The sequence below is a fragment of the Hypanus sabinus genome, chromosome 13, assembly GCF_030144855.1.
Source record: "Hypanus sabinus isolate sHypSab1 chromosome 13, sHypSab1.hap1, whole genome shotgun sequence".
NCBI lineage: Eukaryota > Metazoa > Chordata > Chondrichthyes > Myliobatiformes > Dasyatidae > Hypanus > Hypanus sabinus.
The window spans coordinates 74030982-74044372 of NC_082718.1; the positions used below are offsets into that span (position 1 = coordinate 74030982).

General features: G+C 44.3%; 1 protein-coding gene and 1 pseudogene across 1 annotated transcript in view; both read right to left on the reverse strand.

Annotated features, from left to right (window-relative positions):
• The window catches only part of myo1ha (myosin IHa), a 127201-nt gene that overhangs the window by 107247 nt on the left and 6563 nt on the right, over positions 1-13391 (reverse strand). The window lies entirely within an intron of this gene.
• Positions 4217-9725, reverse strand: LOC132403378 (large ribosomal subunit protein eL15-like; annotated as a pseudogene).

Below are 13391 nucleotides of genomic sequence, written 5' to 3' on the forward strand. Positions count from 1 at the left end.
CCATGTGGTATCAGACACGATCTCCACGTGGTATCAGACACGATCTTCTCGTGGTATCAGACACGATCTCCATGTGGTATCAGACAGTCTCCATGTGGTATCAGACACGATCTCCACATGGTATCAGACACAGTCTCCAAGTGGTATCAGACATGATCTCCACGTGGTATCAGACACGATCTTCTCGTGGTATCAGACACAATCAACACGTGGTATCAGACACGATCTCCATGTGGTATCAGACACGATCTCCACGTGGTATCAGACACGATCTTCTCGTGGTATCAGACACGATCTCCATGTGGTATCAGACAGTCTCCATGTGGTATCAGACACGATCTCCATGTGGTATCAGACAGTCTCCATGTGGTATCAGACACGATCTCCACATGGTATCAGACACAATCTCTACGTGGTATCAGACATGATCTCCATGTGGTATCAGATACGGTCTCCACGTGGTATCAGACACAGTCTCCAAGTGGTATCAGACATGATCTCCACGTGGTATCAGACACGATCTCCACGTGGTATCAGATACAGTCTCCACATGGTATCAGACACGATCTCCCCGTGGTATCAGACACAGTTTCCACGTGGTATCAGACACAGACTCCACGTGGTATCAGACACGATCTCCACGTGGTATCAGACACGGTCTCCAAGTGGTATCAGACACGGTCTTCACGTGGTATCAGACACAGTCTCCACGTGGTATCAGACACGATCTCCACGTGGTATCAGACATGATATCCAAGTGGTATCAGACACTAACTCCACGTGGTATCAGACAAGATCTCCACATGGTATCAGACACCGTCGCCATGTGGTATCAGACACAGTCTCCACGTGGTATCAGACACGGTCTCCAAGTGGTATCAGACACGGTCTCCATGTGGTATCAGACATGATCTCGATGTGATATCAGACATGATCTCCACGTGGTATCAGACACAGTCTCCACGTGGTATCAGACACAGTCTCCACGTGGTATCAGACACAGTCTCCACGTGGTATCAGACACGGTCTCCACATGGTATTAGAAAGAATCTCCACGTGGTATCAGACACAGTCTCCATGTGGTATCAGACACGATCTCCACAAGGTATCAGACACAGTCTCCACATGGTATCAGACACGATCTCCACGTGGTATCAGACACGATCTTCTCGTGGTATCAGACACAATCAACACGTGGTATCAGACACGATCTCCATGTGGTATCAGACACGATCTCCACGTGGTATCAGACACGATCTTCTCGTGGTATCAGACACGATCTCCATGTGGTATCAGACAGTCTCCATGTGGTATCAGACACGATCTCCACGTGGTATCAGACACAATCTCTACGTGGTATCAGACATGATCTCCATGTGGTATCAGATACGGTCTCCACGTGGTATCAGACACAGTCTCCAAGTGGTATCAGACATGATCTCCACGTGGTATCAGACACGATCTCCACATGGTATCAGATACAGTCTCCACGTGGTATCAGACACGATCTCCACGTGGTATCAGACACGATCTCCACGTGGTATCAGACACAGTCTCCACGTGGTATCAGACACGATCTCCACGTGGTATCAGACACAGTCTCCACATGGTATCAGACACGATCTCCCCGTGATGTCAGACACGACCTCCACGTGGTATCAGACACAGTCTCCACATGGTATCAGACACGATCTCCCCGTGGTATCAGACACAGTTTCCACGTGGTATCAGACACAGACTCCACGTGGTATCAGACACGATCTCCACGTGGTATCAGACAGAGTCTCCACGTGGTATCAGACACAGTCTCCACATGGTATCAGACACGATCTCCCCGTGGTATCAGACACAGTTTCCACGTGGTATCAGACACAGACTCCACGTGGTATCAGACACGATCTCCACGTGGTATCAGACAGAGTCTCCACGTGGTATCAGACAGGATCTCCACGTGGTATCAGTCACAGTCTCCAAGTGGTATCAGACATGATCTCCATGTGGTATCAGAAACAATCTCCACATGGTATCAGACACGATCTCCACGTGGTATCAGACAGAATCTCCACGTGGTATCAGGCACAGTCTCCACGTGGTATCAAACACAGTCTCCACGTGGTATCAGACACGAATTCCACGTGGTATCAGACACGGTCTCCAAGTGGTATCAGACACGGTCTTCACGTGGTATCAGACACAGTCTCCACGTGGTATCAGACACGATCTCCACGTGGTATCAGACACGATATCCAAGTGGTATCAGACACTAACTCCACGTGGTATCAGACAAGATCTCCACATGGTATCAGACACCGTCGCCATGTGGTATCAGACACAGTCTCCACGTGGTATCAGACACGGTCTCCAAGTGGTATCAGACACGGTCTCCATGTGGTATCAGACATGATCTCGATGTGATATCAGACATGATCTCCACGTGGTATCAGACACAGTCTCCACGTGGTATCAGACACAGTCTCCACATGGTATCAGACACAGTCTCCACGTGGTATCAGACACGGTCTCCACATGGTATTAGAAAGAATCTCCACGTGGTATCAGACGCAGTCTCCATGTGGTATCAGACACGATCTCCACAAGGTATCAGACACAGTCTCCACATGGTATCAGACACGATCTCCATGTGGTATCAGACACAGTCTGCACGTGGTATCAGACACGATCTCCACGTGGTATCAGACAGTCTCCACGTGGTATCAGACACGGTCTCCACAAGGTATCAGACACAGTCTGCACGTGGTATCAGACACGATCTCCACGTGGTATCAGACACGATCTCCACGTGGTTTCAGACACAGTCTGCACGTGGTATCAGACACGATCTCCACGTGGTTTCAGACACAGTCTGCACGTGGTATCAGACACGATCTCCAAGTGGTATCAGACACAGTCTCCACGTGGTATCTGACACATTCTCCACATGGTATTAGAAAGAATCTCCACGTGGTATCAGACACAGTCTCCATGTGGTACGAGACACGATCTCCACAAGGTATCAGACATAGTCTCCACGTGGTATCAGACACGATCTCCACGTGGTATCAGACACAGTCTCCACGTGGTATCAGACACGGTCTCCACGTGGTATCAGACACAATCTCCACGTGGTATCAGACACAATCTCCACGTTGTATCAGACACAGTCTCCATGTGGTATCAGACACAGTCTCCGCGTGGTATCTGACACAGTCTCCACGTGGTATCAGACACGGTCTCCACGTGGTATCAGACACAATCTCCACGTGGTATCAGACACAATCTCCACGTTGTATCAGACACAGTCTCCATGTGGTATCAGACACAGTCTCCAAGTGGTATCAGACACGATCTCCACGTGGTATCAGACACTATCTCCACGTGGTATCAGACACAGTCTCCACGTGGTATCAGACACAGTCTCCACATGGTATTAGAAAGAATCTCCACGTGGTATCAGACACAGTCTCCATGTGGTATCAGACACGATCTCCATGTGGTATCAGTCACAGTCTCCACGTGGTATCAGACACAGTCTCCACGTGGTATCAGACACGATCTCCACGTGGTATCAGACACGATCTCCCCGTTATATCAGACATGACCTCCACGTGGTATCAGACACAGTCTCCACGTGGTATCAGACACGAGCTCCCCGTGGTATCAGACACAGTCTCCACGTGGTATCAGAAACGATCTCCACGTGGTATCAGACACGATCTCCACGTGGTATCAGACACAGTCTCCACATGGTATCAGACACGAGCTCCCCGTGGTATCTGACACACCCTCTACGTGGTATCAGTCACGTTCTCCACGTGGTATCAGACACGATCTCCAAGTGGTATCAGACACTACCTCCACGTGGTATCAGACACGATCTCCATGTGGTATCAGACACGAACTCCACGTGGTATCAGACACGGTCTCCACGTGGTGTCAGGCACGGTCTCCACGTGATATCAGACACAATCTTCACTGTGTAGGACAGAGGTCCATTTCTGTCCTTAGTCTTTCCTAGCATCCACTTTTGATCAACTCTGTAGTCCGTTGCCAGGACTGCTTGTCCAGGAGTGACACATCAAACCTTATTGTTTGAGGAGCCCTCAATTTGTCTCAGCTATTTGTCATGCGTACTCCTTCTGAGATCCAAGCATGAGTGCAAGGGATGACCCAGGAACAGCACTGGTGAGTTATTTTTTTTTAATTTTTTTTTTGCAGGAAAACTCCAAAAAAATTTATTTACCAACGTGAAATATACAGACACTACACGCTTTAACGGTAGCGATGGAGCTGCAGTGTGTTGCGCCTTCTCCATGCAGCGCGACGAGAGCCTCCAATAGTAAGATGGAACCTATGACCCTTGCCCAGACCACGACTCTTCTTGCCAGCAGATGTCAGCCCACGCATCTCTCTGTGCTTGTGCATGGGCTTTGTGATCCATTGGGTATCGGGGTTGCGTCTGATCGCTTTGTGGAATGGGTCAATGAGAATGACCTCAAAGAACTTGTATGTGGCATCTTCACCTACCCAATAGGAGGCAAGAACTCTCAGTCCTCCACAGTGATGACCAGCTCGCTCCTCAGCGACAGACTGGAGACTACGGGCAAACTTCAGCTGGTTGACACTGATGCACTGGTTTAACGTAGGTTGCACCTTTGGGGACAGGACGTTTTTGGCCACCACAGCGAACTCGCACACGGTAGATAACGTAGCCTTGCTTGGCCTTGTAGCCTAGCCTGCGTGCCTTGTCGGGCCGTGTGGGCCGTGGTGCCTGGTGGAGCGCCGAGAGTGTGCTGCGTTGCGATACTCAAGTAGGAAATGGCAAGCTTCTGATTCAGTCTCAGTGCAGTGTGTTCTGCTGACATTGCTCACAGTGCGTTCTTTAGACTCTGAACAAGCCATTTGTAGCTGGATGATATGGTGCAGATGTAATAGGTCTTATTGAATTCATTTTCAGGAACGACTGAAACTGTTCCGCAACAAACTGTGATCCATTGTCACTGCCTAAGTGTTCTGAAACACCAGTCCTTGAGAAGAGGCTTCTCAACACATCAACAGTGTGCAATGTTTCGGTGGAGGCTGTTGGGAACACTTCTGGCCACTTTGTAGCTGCATCCACTACCACCAGGAAACTTGTGTCTATGAATGGTCCAGCAAAATCTCCATGAATCCTCTGCCAGGGCAATGCAGGCCACTCCCAGGGATGGAGAGACACTGCTCTTGGCATCTTCTTGACGCTTTGCCATCCCAATCAATCTATCCCAGATTACCAGACAAAGCTTCAAGCTTCAAACATTCATTTTGAGCATGCCAAGATGACCAGCATGTAGCTCCTCCAACACTTTAGCTCCCAGGAATGGTACAACAACTTTCAATCCCCACATAATGCAAACCCCCTCAAGGGCAAGTTCATCCTGATGCTGGTAAAAATGGGGTAACTGGAGTTTCTGCTTCTCATTCCAGCCATTTCTGGTGGCCATGTACACCTGAGACAGTGTGGGGTCTTTCTGGTTTCTCTTTGGATCATCTCTGCTGTAATAGGGAAACTTTTGATTTACATTAGGGGGAATACATCAGGAGGACTGTCCTCTTTTGTCAGTTTTTCAGGTATTTCCTTTTCTAGGGATAAACAGGACAATCCATCAGCATTTCCATGATCAGTTGTCCTCCTGAAATCAATCTTGTTATTGTGTCATCCAGGAAACAGAACCCATCTCTGGATTCATGCGGCTGCTGTTAGTGGAACACCCTTCTGTGGACTGGAAATGGACACTAGAGGTTAATGATCAGTAATGAGGGTAAACTCTCTCCCATGCCACCCCAAAACAAACTCAAGGCCTCTCTGTCAATCTGTGTGTAATTTTTCTCTGAAGCGGTAAGAAAACATGATGCAAAGGCTATGGGGCATTTCCCTCCATCACTCAGAACATGTGACATGACTGACCTATACCACAAAGTGAGATATCATAGGCAAGCTTCACTGGACAATGTGGATCATAATGTGTCAGTACAGTGTCCAACGTCACCATTTCCGTAAACGTTCACTGGACAATGTGGATCATAATGTGTCAGTACAGTGTCCGACGTCACCATTTCCGTAAACGTTCACTGGACAATGTGGATCATAATGTGTCAGTACAGTGTCCGACGTCACCATTTCCGTAAACTTTCACTGGACAATGTGGATCATAATGTGTCAGTACAGTGTCCAACGTCACCATTTCCGTAAACGTTCACTGGACAATGTGGATCATAATGTGTCAGTACAGTGTCCAACGTCACCATTTCCGTAAATGTTCACTGGACAATGTGGATCATAATGTGTCAGTACAGTGTCCGACGTCACCATTTCCGTAAACGTTCACTGGACAATGTGGATCATAATGTGTCAGTACAGTGTCCGACGTCACCATTTCCGTAAACGTTCACTGGACAATGTGGATCATAATGTGTCAGTACAGTGTCCGACGTCACCATTTCCGTAAACTTTCACTGGACAATGTGGATCATAATGTGTCAGTACAGTGTCCGACGTCACCATTTCCGTAAACTTTCACTGGACAATGTGGATCATAATGTGTCAGTACAGTGTCCGACGTCACCATTTCCGTAAACTTTCACTGGACAATGTGGATCATAATGTGTCAGTACAGTGTCCGACGTCACCATTTCCGTAAACGTTCACTGGACAATGTGGATCATAATGTGTCAGTACAGTGTCCGACGTCACCATTTCCGTAAACGTTCACTGGACAATGTGGATCATAATGTGTCAGTACAGTGTCCGACGTCACCATTTCCGTAAACGTTCACTGGACAATGTGGATCATAATGTGTCAGTACAGTGTCCAACGTCACCATTTCCGTAAACGTTCACTGGACAATGTGGATCATAATGTGTCAGTACAGTGTCCGACGTCACCATTTCCGTAAACGTTCACTGGACAATGTGGATCATAATGTGTCAGTACAGTGTCCGACGTCACCATTTCCGTAAACGTTCACTGGACAATGTGGATCATAATGTGTCAGTACAGTGTCCGACGTCACCATTTCCGTAAACGTTCACTGGACAATGTGGATCATAATGTGTCAGTACAGTGTCCGACGTCACCATTTCTGTAAACTTTCACTGGACAATGTGGATCATAATGTGTCAGTACAGTGTCCAACGTCACCATTTCCTTTACCTTTTGGAAAGTCATCTCACACTGTTTTGTCCATTACCATTTCTTCCTGGTCTGCAGAAATGAGATCAAGGGGTGAAGCACAGTAGCCAGATGAGGCAGGATTCTGTTGTGTATTTGATAAATCCTTAAAAAGGCTGCAACTGCAACACAACCTTTGGCTTTGGAGTACCCAGCCCTGCCTGAATTTTCTCAGCACACTTGTGTAAATCTTGTGCGTCAATGGTAAGTGATGCTTGGTTTACAGAATTGACACTTCATGAGTGATTATGGTGAGAAACACTTTGGACTCTTCTTCCATCTCCGTCTGTAGGTAGGCCCCAGCTGTCCACTTCACTCTAGTGTTTTCCTCCAGAAAGGTTTTCAAAGATATCCTCTTTCCTGGGCAGAGGTTATAGATTTACTTTCAGTACTGGGTTTTTGATTACCTTAAAATCACCATAGATCCTGTCAGATCTATCTTTCTTGGCTATTGGGACCACTGGTTGCCCATGGGCTCCACTCAACCTTGGAAAGAACTCCTTAGACATGCAATCTAGCACTCTGACTATATTATCACAGATAGTATCAAGAACTGGATGGGCCTTGTATCATTTTCCTTTACCTCTATCTTAACATTAACATGTTTGAGTTTTCCAATGCCACCCTCGAAGATTGTTGTGGCATCATCCAGTACCTTTCTTAATTTGCTTTCCGTTAACTGTTGTAGAGGATGTGGCATGCAAATGGTGGATGGATCTCCAATCAAGTTGTAATTGTCTATGTCAATTCTGGATCCACAATGCTGGCCTTCCTGTTTTTACCACATACAAGCTCAATGTGGCTTGCTGGTTGTATGTCTGTCGCAAATGTCATTCCCACAGGAGTTATTTTTTTTTCTCCAGTACAAGTTCTTAGTTAGATATCTGCAGACTTCAGTTCAGTACCTTTGAAATGCCATTCAAATTCATTTTGTGGAATGAATGAAACAGGTGAACCAGTGATCAATTCCATTTTAATTAATTTGTGGTTTACTTCTGCTGCAAGCCATGTTGCTGGTCTCTTGTTAATTTTCACATTAGAACTCTGAAGGCTACTCAGTCCGGAGTCACTCTCATTATTATCAGATTTTTCACCAACAGCATGCAGATTAGTGCTCTTTTTGAAATTGCAACTTGACTTTTATCTATTTCTCTTCACTGTGCAGTCCATTTATTTTTGTCTGCCCACCATGCTCTTCATACGTGTCATACTTTGTTGGCGCGTGGTCAAGTGATTAAGGTGTCCGTCTAGTTATCTGAAAGTTGCTAGTTTGAGCCTTGGCTGAGGCTGCGTGTATGTCCTTGAGCAAGGCACTTAACCACACATTGCTCTGCGACGACACCGGTGCCAGCTGTATGGGTCCTAATGCCCTTCCCTTGGACAACATTGGTGGCGTGGAGAGGGGAGACTTGCAGCTTGGGCAACTGTCAGTCTTCCATAAAAAAAACCTTGCCCAGGCTTGCACCCTGGAAACTTTCCAAGGTGCAAATCCATGGTCTATCGAGACTAACAGAGGCCTACATACTACTATTTTGTTACATTTTCTGCAAGTTTCACCTTTAAACCTGCATTAGTTTGGTGTATATGAAGCCCAGACACAATGATAACACAGTTTGTTTGGCCTGGCAGGTTTTTGTTTAGACGTTACAATTTTCTTCATGTACACTTTCATCCCTGAATGCAACACAATTGTATTTCTGTATGTTGTTTATATTGATGCGGCTATTTTAACTGCTCTTTTAAATGTGAGTTCTGTTTCAGTTAGGAACCGTTTTTGAATGCTTTCCTGAATGATTTCACAAACTAAACAATCTCTCTGAACATCATTGAGCCCATTGCTGAACTGACAATGCTCAGACAATTTCTTCAATTCAGTCATGCAAGCTGAAATAGACTCCCCTTGCTTTTGATTCCACTTATGAAACCTAAAGAACTCTGCAATCAACATTAGTTTCGTTTCTAAATGTTCCGTCATTACTTTCACAATATCAGCAAAGATCATTTTCCCTGGTTTGGTTGGAGCAGTCAAACTTCTAGACAAACTATATGTTTTTCCACCTATAACATTCAACAAAACTGGCACTAGCTTTTCATTGGCTATTTCATTTACTTCAAAATACAGTTCAATTTGTTTGGTATACATCACCTATCTGTTGTGCGATCATACTTGTCTGTGTTCCAGATGTAGCCAGCTATTTCAACTTTTTAAAAATTTGTTATTATCATCACTCTATGAACCTGTGAATTTTGTCCATTTTTGTCTTTTTTAACTTTCATTTTTTTCACGTTGCAAAGAAAAACACGCTGTGTTTTTTAATAACTCGAATGTCTCTCTCTCTCCACCCACGTGAAGAACAATTTTTAATATTACCGATATATTAAATACACAACAGCTTGAATGTTTTTACCGCCGTAAAGCTGCTGCATAGAATTCAATGTGTTGGTATATGGACCCTTTCCATCGAGGATACTGGCAAACTGTAGCAAGCAGAAGATGCATCTACCTCTCCATTTGGCCATGTTGTTCTCCTCCCTAAAGAAGTTTACTCGAGCATGAAAGAGACAGAGTGGAAGAGAATATTAGACAGTACAGCTTGGGAACAGGTCATTCAGCCCATAACGTCTGTACTGACCATGAGGCTAACTAGCTAATCTAATTTGCCTGCACAAGATCCTTATCCTTGTTTTCCAGCTGGTCTAAATATCTCTGACACATTGCTATTGTTATTGAATCTGTATTGAACCCATCTCGCGTGGCAGCATGTTCGAGCCCTGCCACCACCTTTCCCTCTTACCTGAATTCTTTAAGAGAGATAGAAAAAGAGAGTCAGACAGAGAGAGAGAGACAGAGAGACAGGGAGGGAGGGAGAAACAGAGAGAGGCAAAGACAGAAACAGAGAGAGTGTGAAAGACATGGGGGGAGAAAGACAGACAGACAGAGAAGGGCAAAGAGAGAGAGGGAGGGAGAGAAAGAGAAAGAGAGAGATTATTACAGACAGACAGATAATCAGAATATGATGAATCACATTGAAGGAGAAGGGTCCAGGCTGGCCTCGGTGAGTCTCAAGCAACTGGAGGGAAAACAAATAATCAACTTCAGACAACTGGAAGCATCTTATATATTGTCTTTTCATTATTTGTCCCGTATATCCTGACAATTTATTTTAGATCTAGTTAGTTATACTCCCTTTTCTTCAAGCTTCTAAAAATAATTAATACTTCTCCTACAATTTCCTGAGACTTATCTTGTTCCAACAACAATTATCTCCCAGTGAGGAAATCAATTGCACGCTGCGGAAATGATTTCTCCCAAAAACAATATTGAATGTTTAGACCATCTGAGATTTGCTGTGGCATTTTAGAAAGCAACCATGGGTCTCATGAGACAAAGTGCAAAGTTCAAAGTAAATTTATAATTAAAGTGCACACATGTCACCATATACAACCCTGAGATTCATTTTCTTGCAGGCATACCCAGTAAATCAACAACAGAATAATAGCCATAATAGAACCAATGAAAGACTGCACCAACCTGGGAATTCAACCAGTGTGCAAAAGACAACAAACTGTGCAAATACAAAAAGAAAGAAATAATAAATCAACAAGCAATAAATATCGAGAAATGAGATGATGGGTCCTTGAAAGTGAGTCCATAGGTTGAGGGAACATGTCAGTGATGAGTGATGGGGCAAGTGAGGGTGAGTGAAGTTATCCCCTTTGGTTCAAGAACCTGATGGCTGAGGGGTAGTAACTACTCCTGAACCTGGTGGTGTGAGTTCTGAGGTTCCAATAACTTCCAGATGGCAGCAACAGCCACCAATACCAGACATATAACTATAAACATCAAAATTCAAATCCTTTGGGAATTGGAAACCTAAATAAAAACACGTATTTGCAGAGAGAAAGAGCGGTGTTAAGGAGATGTGCTTTCATTTGATGGTTTTTGATGTTGTTACATATCCTGGAGTAATTACCTCCTGGCTCAGTGAAGTACAGCACTGCGGATGAAGAAATTTAGTATCAGTAAATCAATGTTACATTTATATATTTTTAACAAAATGCTGAAGTGAATTATTGTCTTCTATGATTATTAGTGAGTACAGTGACTGTTTTGTAATAACAAGCTCTACAGACCACTTGATCTAATTTTGAAGGTTTCTGTTGTAATGGATATTATACAAATCTCCAAGGAAAATCTTTTGTCTTGCTCTGATCAGAGCTGTGGGATTTTTAATGTTCTTTTGAGAGGTAGTCTGAAGGATAACAGCTTTGGCAAAGTAGTGTATTTTGTTATTTAGAGATACAGCACAGGAACAGGAAAAGCCCGCACCACCCAATTACATTCACGTGGTCACGGGGAGAATGTACAAACTCCTTATAGACAGCAGTGGGAATTGAAACCAGGTCACTGGTGCTGTAATTGCATAAGCTAACCGTCACGCTACAGCTATGACCTCTGTGTGGAGAGGCAGTCTGGTCTATTGACTCAAGCTAGGGTTGGTGCTCAACAGAGAAGGGCCAAAGCAACCAATGATTATTGGCATGCTGGTGTCCTGGTGTGCATTCAACTCTACCCATGGACACTGATGGTGAGTTCCTACCATCATGGTCTGATATCTCTCACAAATAAACTAAAAAAAAGGATAAAACTTTGTCCAATTTAGAAAATATATTTCACAATTTTGGTTTTAATAAACAATACTTGAGTCTATAGCAGCCAGAGCAAGGTCAAGTATCTCCTCAGGGGTCTGGAAGGACAATCTGTGGGCTAGGAGGAGATGCTGGAGACCACTGAAACACAGAAACACATTGAAGGATCAATATTCACTGAGCACATGGAGCTTCAGTCTCTCTGTTCTCAGAACGAACAAATTGGGATCTTGTGAAAGGGACCAATTGACACGTTTCAAAAACATAAACAAATATTCTGATAATTAAGGAACAAAGTGATTGAAGTAATTGTGGAATGGTGCCTCCAGGAATTTGAAGGAAGGTACACATTCGAGTGGATAAGGATTGGAGTTCCAGCTGTGTAAATGTATGGAAGGTGTGCAAAAGATTAATTTATTTGCTACATGTGCAGCGAAACATCAAACAATACAGTTAAATATGTTATTTTGCATCAATGACCAACACATTCCAAATACTATATGTGCTGGGGGGCAGCCTGCAAGTGTCTCCATGCTTCCAGCACTAGCCAAGTATGCCCACACTTGCTAACCCTAATCTGTATGGTTTAGGACTATTGGAGGAAACCAGAGTACCTGGAGGAACCCCACACAGTCACAAGGAGAATGTACAACAGCAGTGGGAATTAAATCCTGATTCTTGGCACTGTAAAGCATTGAGCTAGGCACTATAAAATGTATGAAATGACCGGCAGTGAATCCAAAGGCCAATCATCAAAGAAGATTCTGATTCAGTGACCCAGAGAAGAACTCTGGGACCACGGTAGTGTAGCGGTTAGAGCAACGCTATTACAGCTCAGGGCATTTCGGAATTCAGAGTTCAATTCTGGTAAGAAGTCTCTGTACTTTCTCCTCATGGAAGGCGTGGAATTTCCCCAGGCCTTCTGGTCCAAAGACATCCCGTGTAGGTTAATTGGTCATTGTAAATCATCCTGCGATTAGGTTGGGGTTCAATTGGGGTTGTTAGGGGTTGCTGGAGAGCTAGCTCGAAGGGCCAGAAGGTCTTACTCTGTGTGATATCGCTAAATAAATAAACAAAACTCACTAAGTTCAAACCTTGGGCAGGTTTGAAAGCAGTGTGGTTTGAAAGCTTTGGAAGTGAACTAAAGAGTTAATGAGCCCTGTTTTAAACTATATAGTGAACCATTGAATATTTCAACAAATCCTAATTAATAAAGAAGTTTGTTTGGCACCTGGTTGCTTTTATCATGTGATACATTTAATTGGCAACATCTCTTTATGAATGAACTTAATTAAGGAAAAAGTAACTTTAGTAAAACAATTTAAATTGGCAAATTTTCGATTAGTTCTGCAAGTGGTGCCATTCATTTTACTGAGTAATCACAATGCCAGGCAGTATAATCTAGCACAGAATTAACGTGTCCAAAGGATTATCCAATTATAAGGCAAATTAAATGTCAGAGCTGCAGAAGTACCTGCTCATCAACACTCACAATGATTAAAGATTTGCTTCATTTGTCATGTGTGCATCGAAACA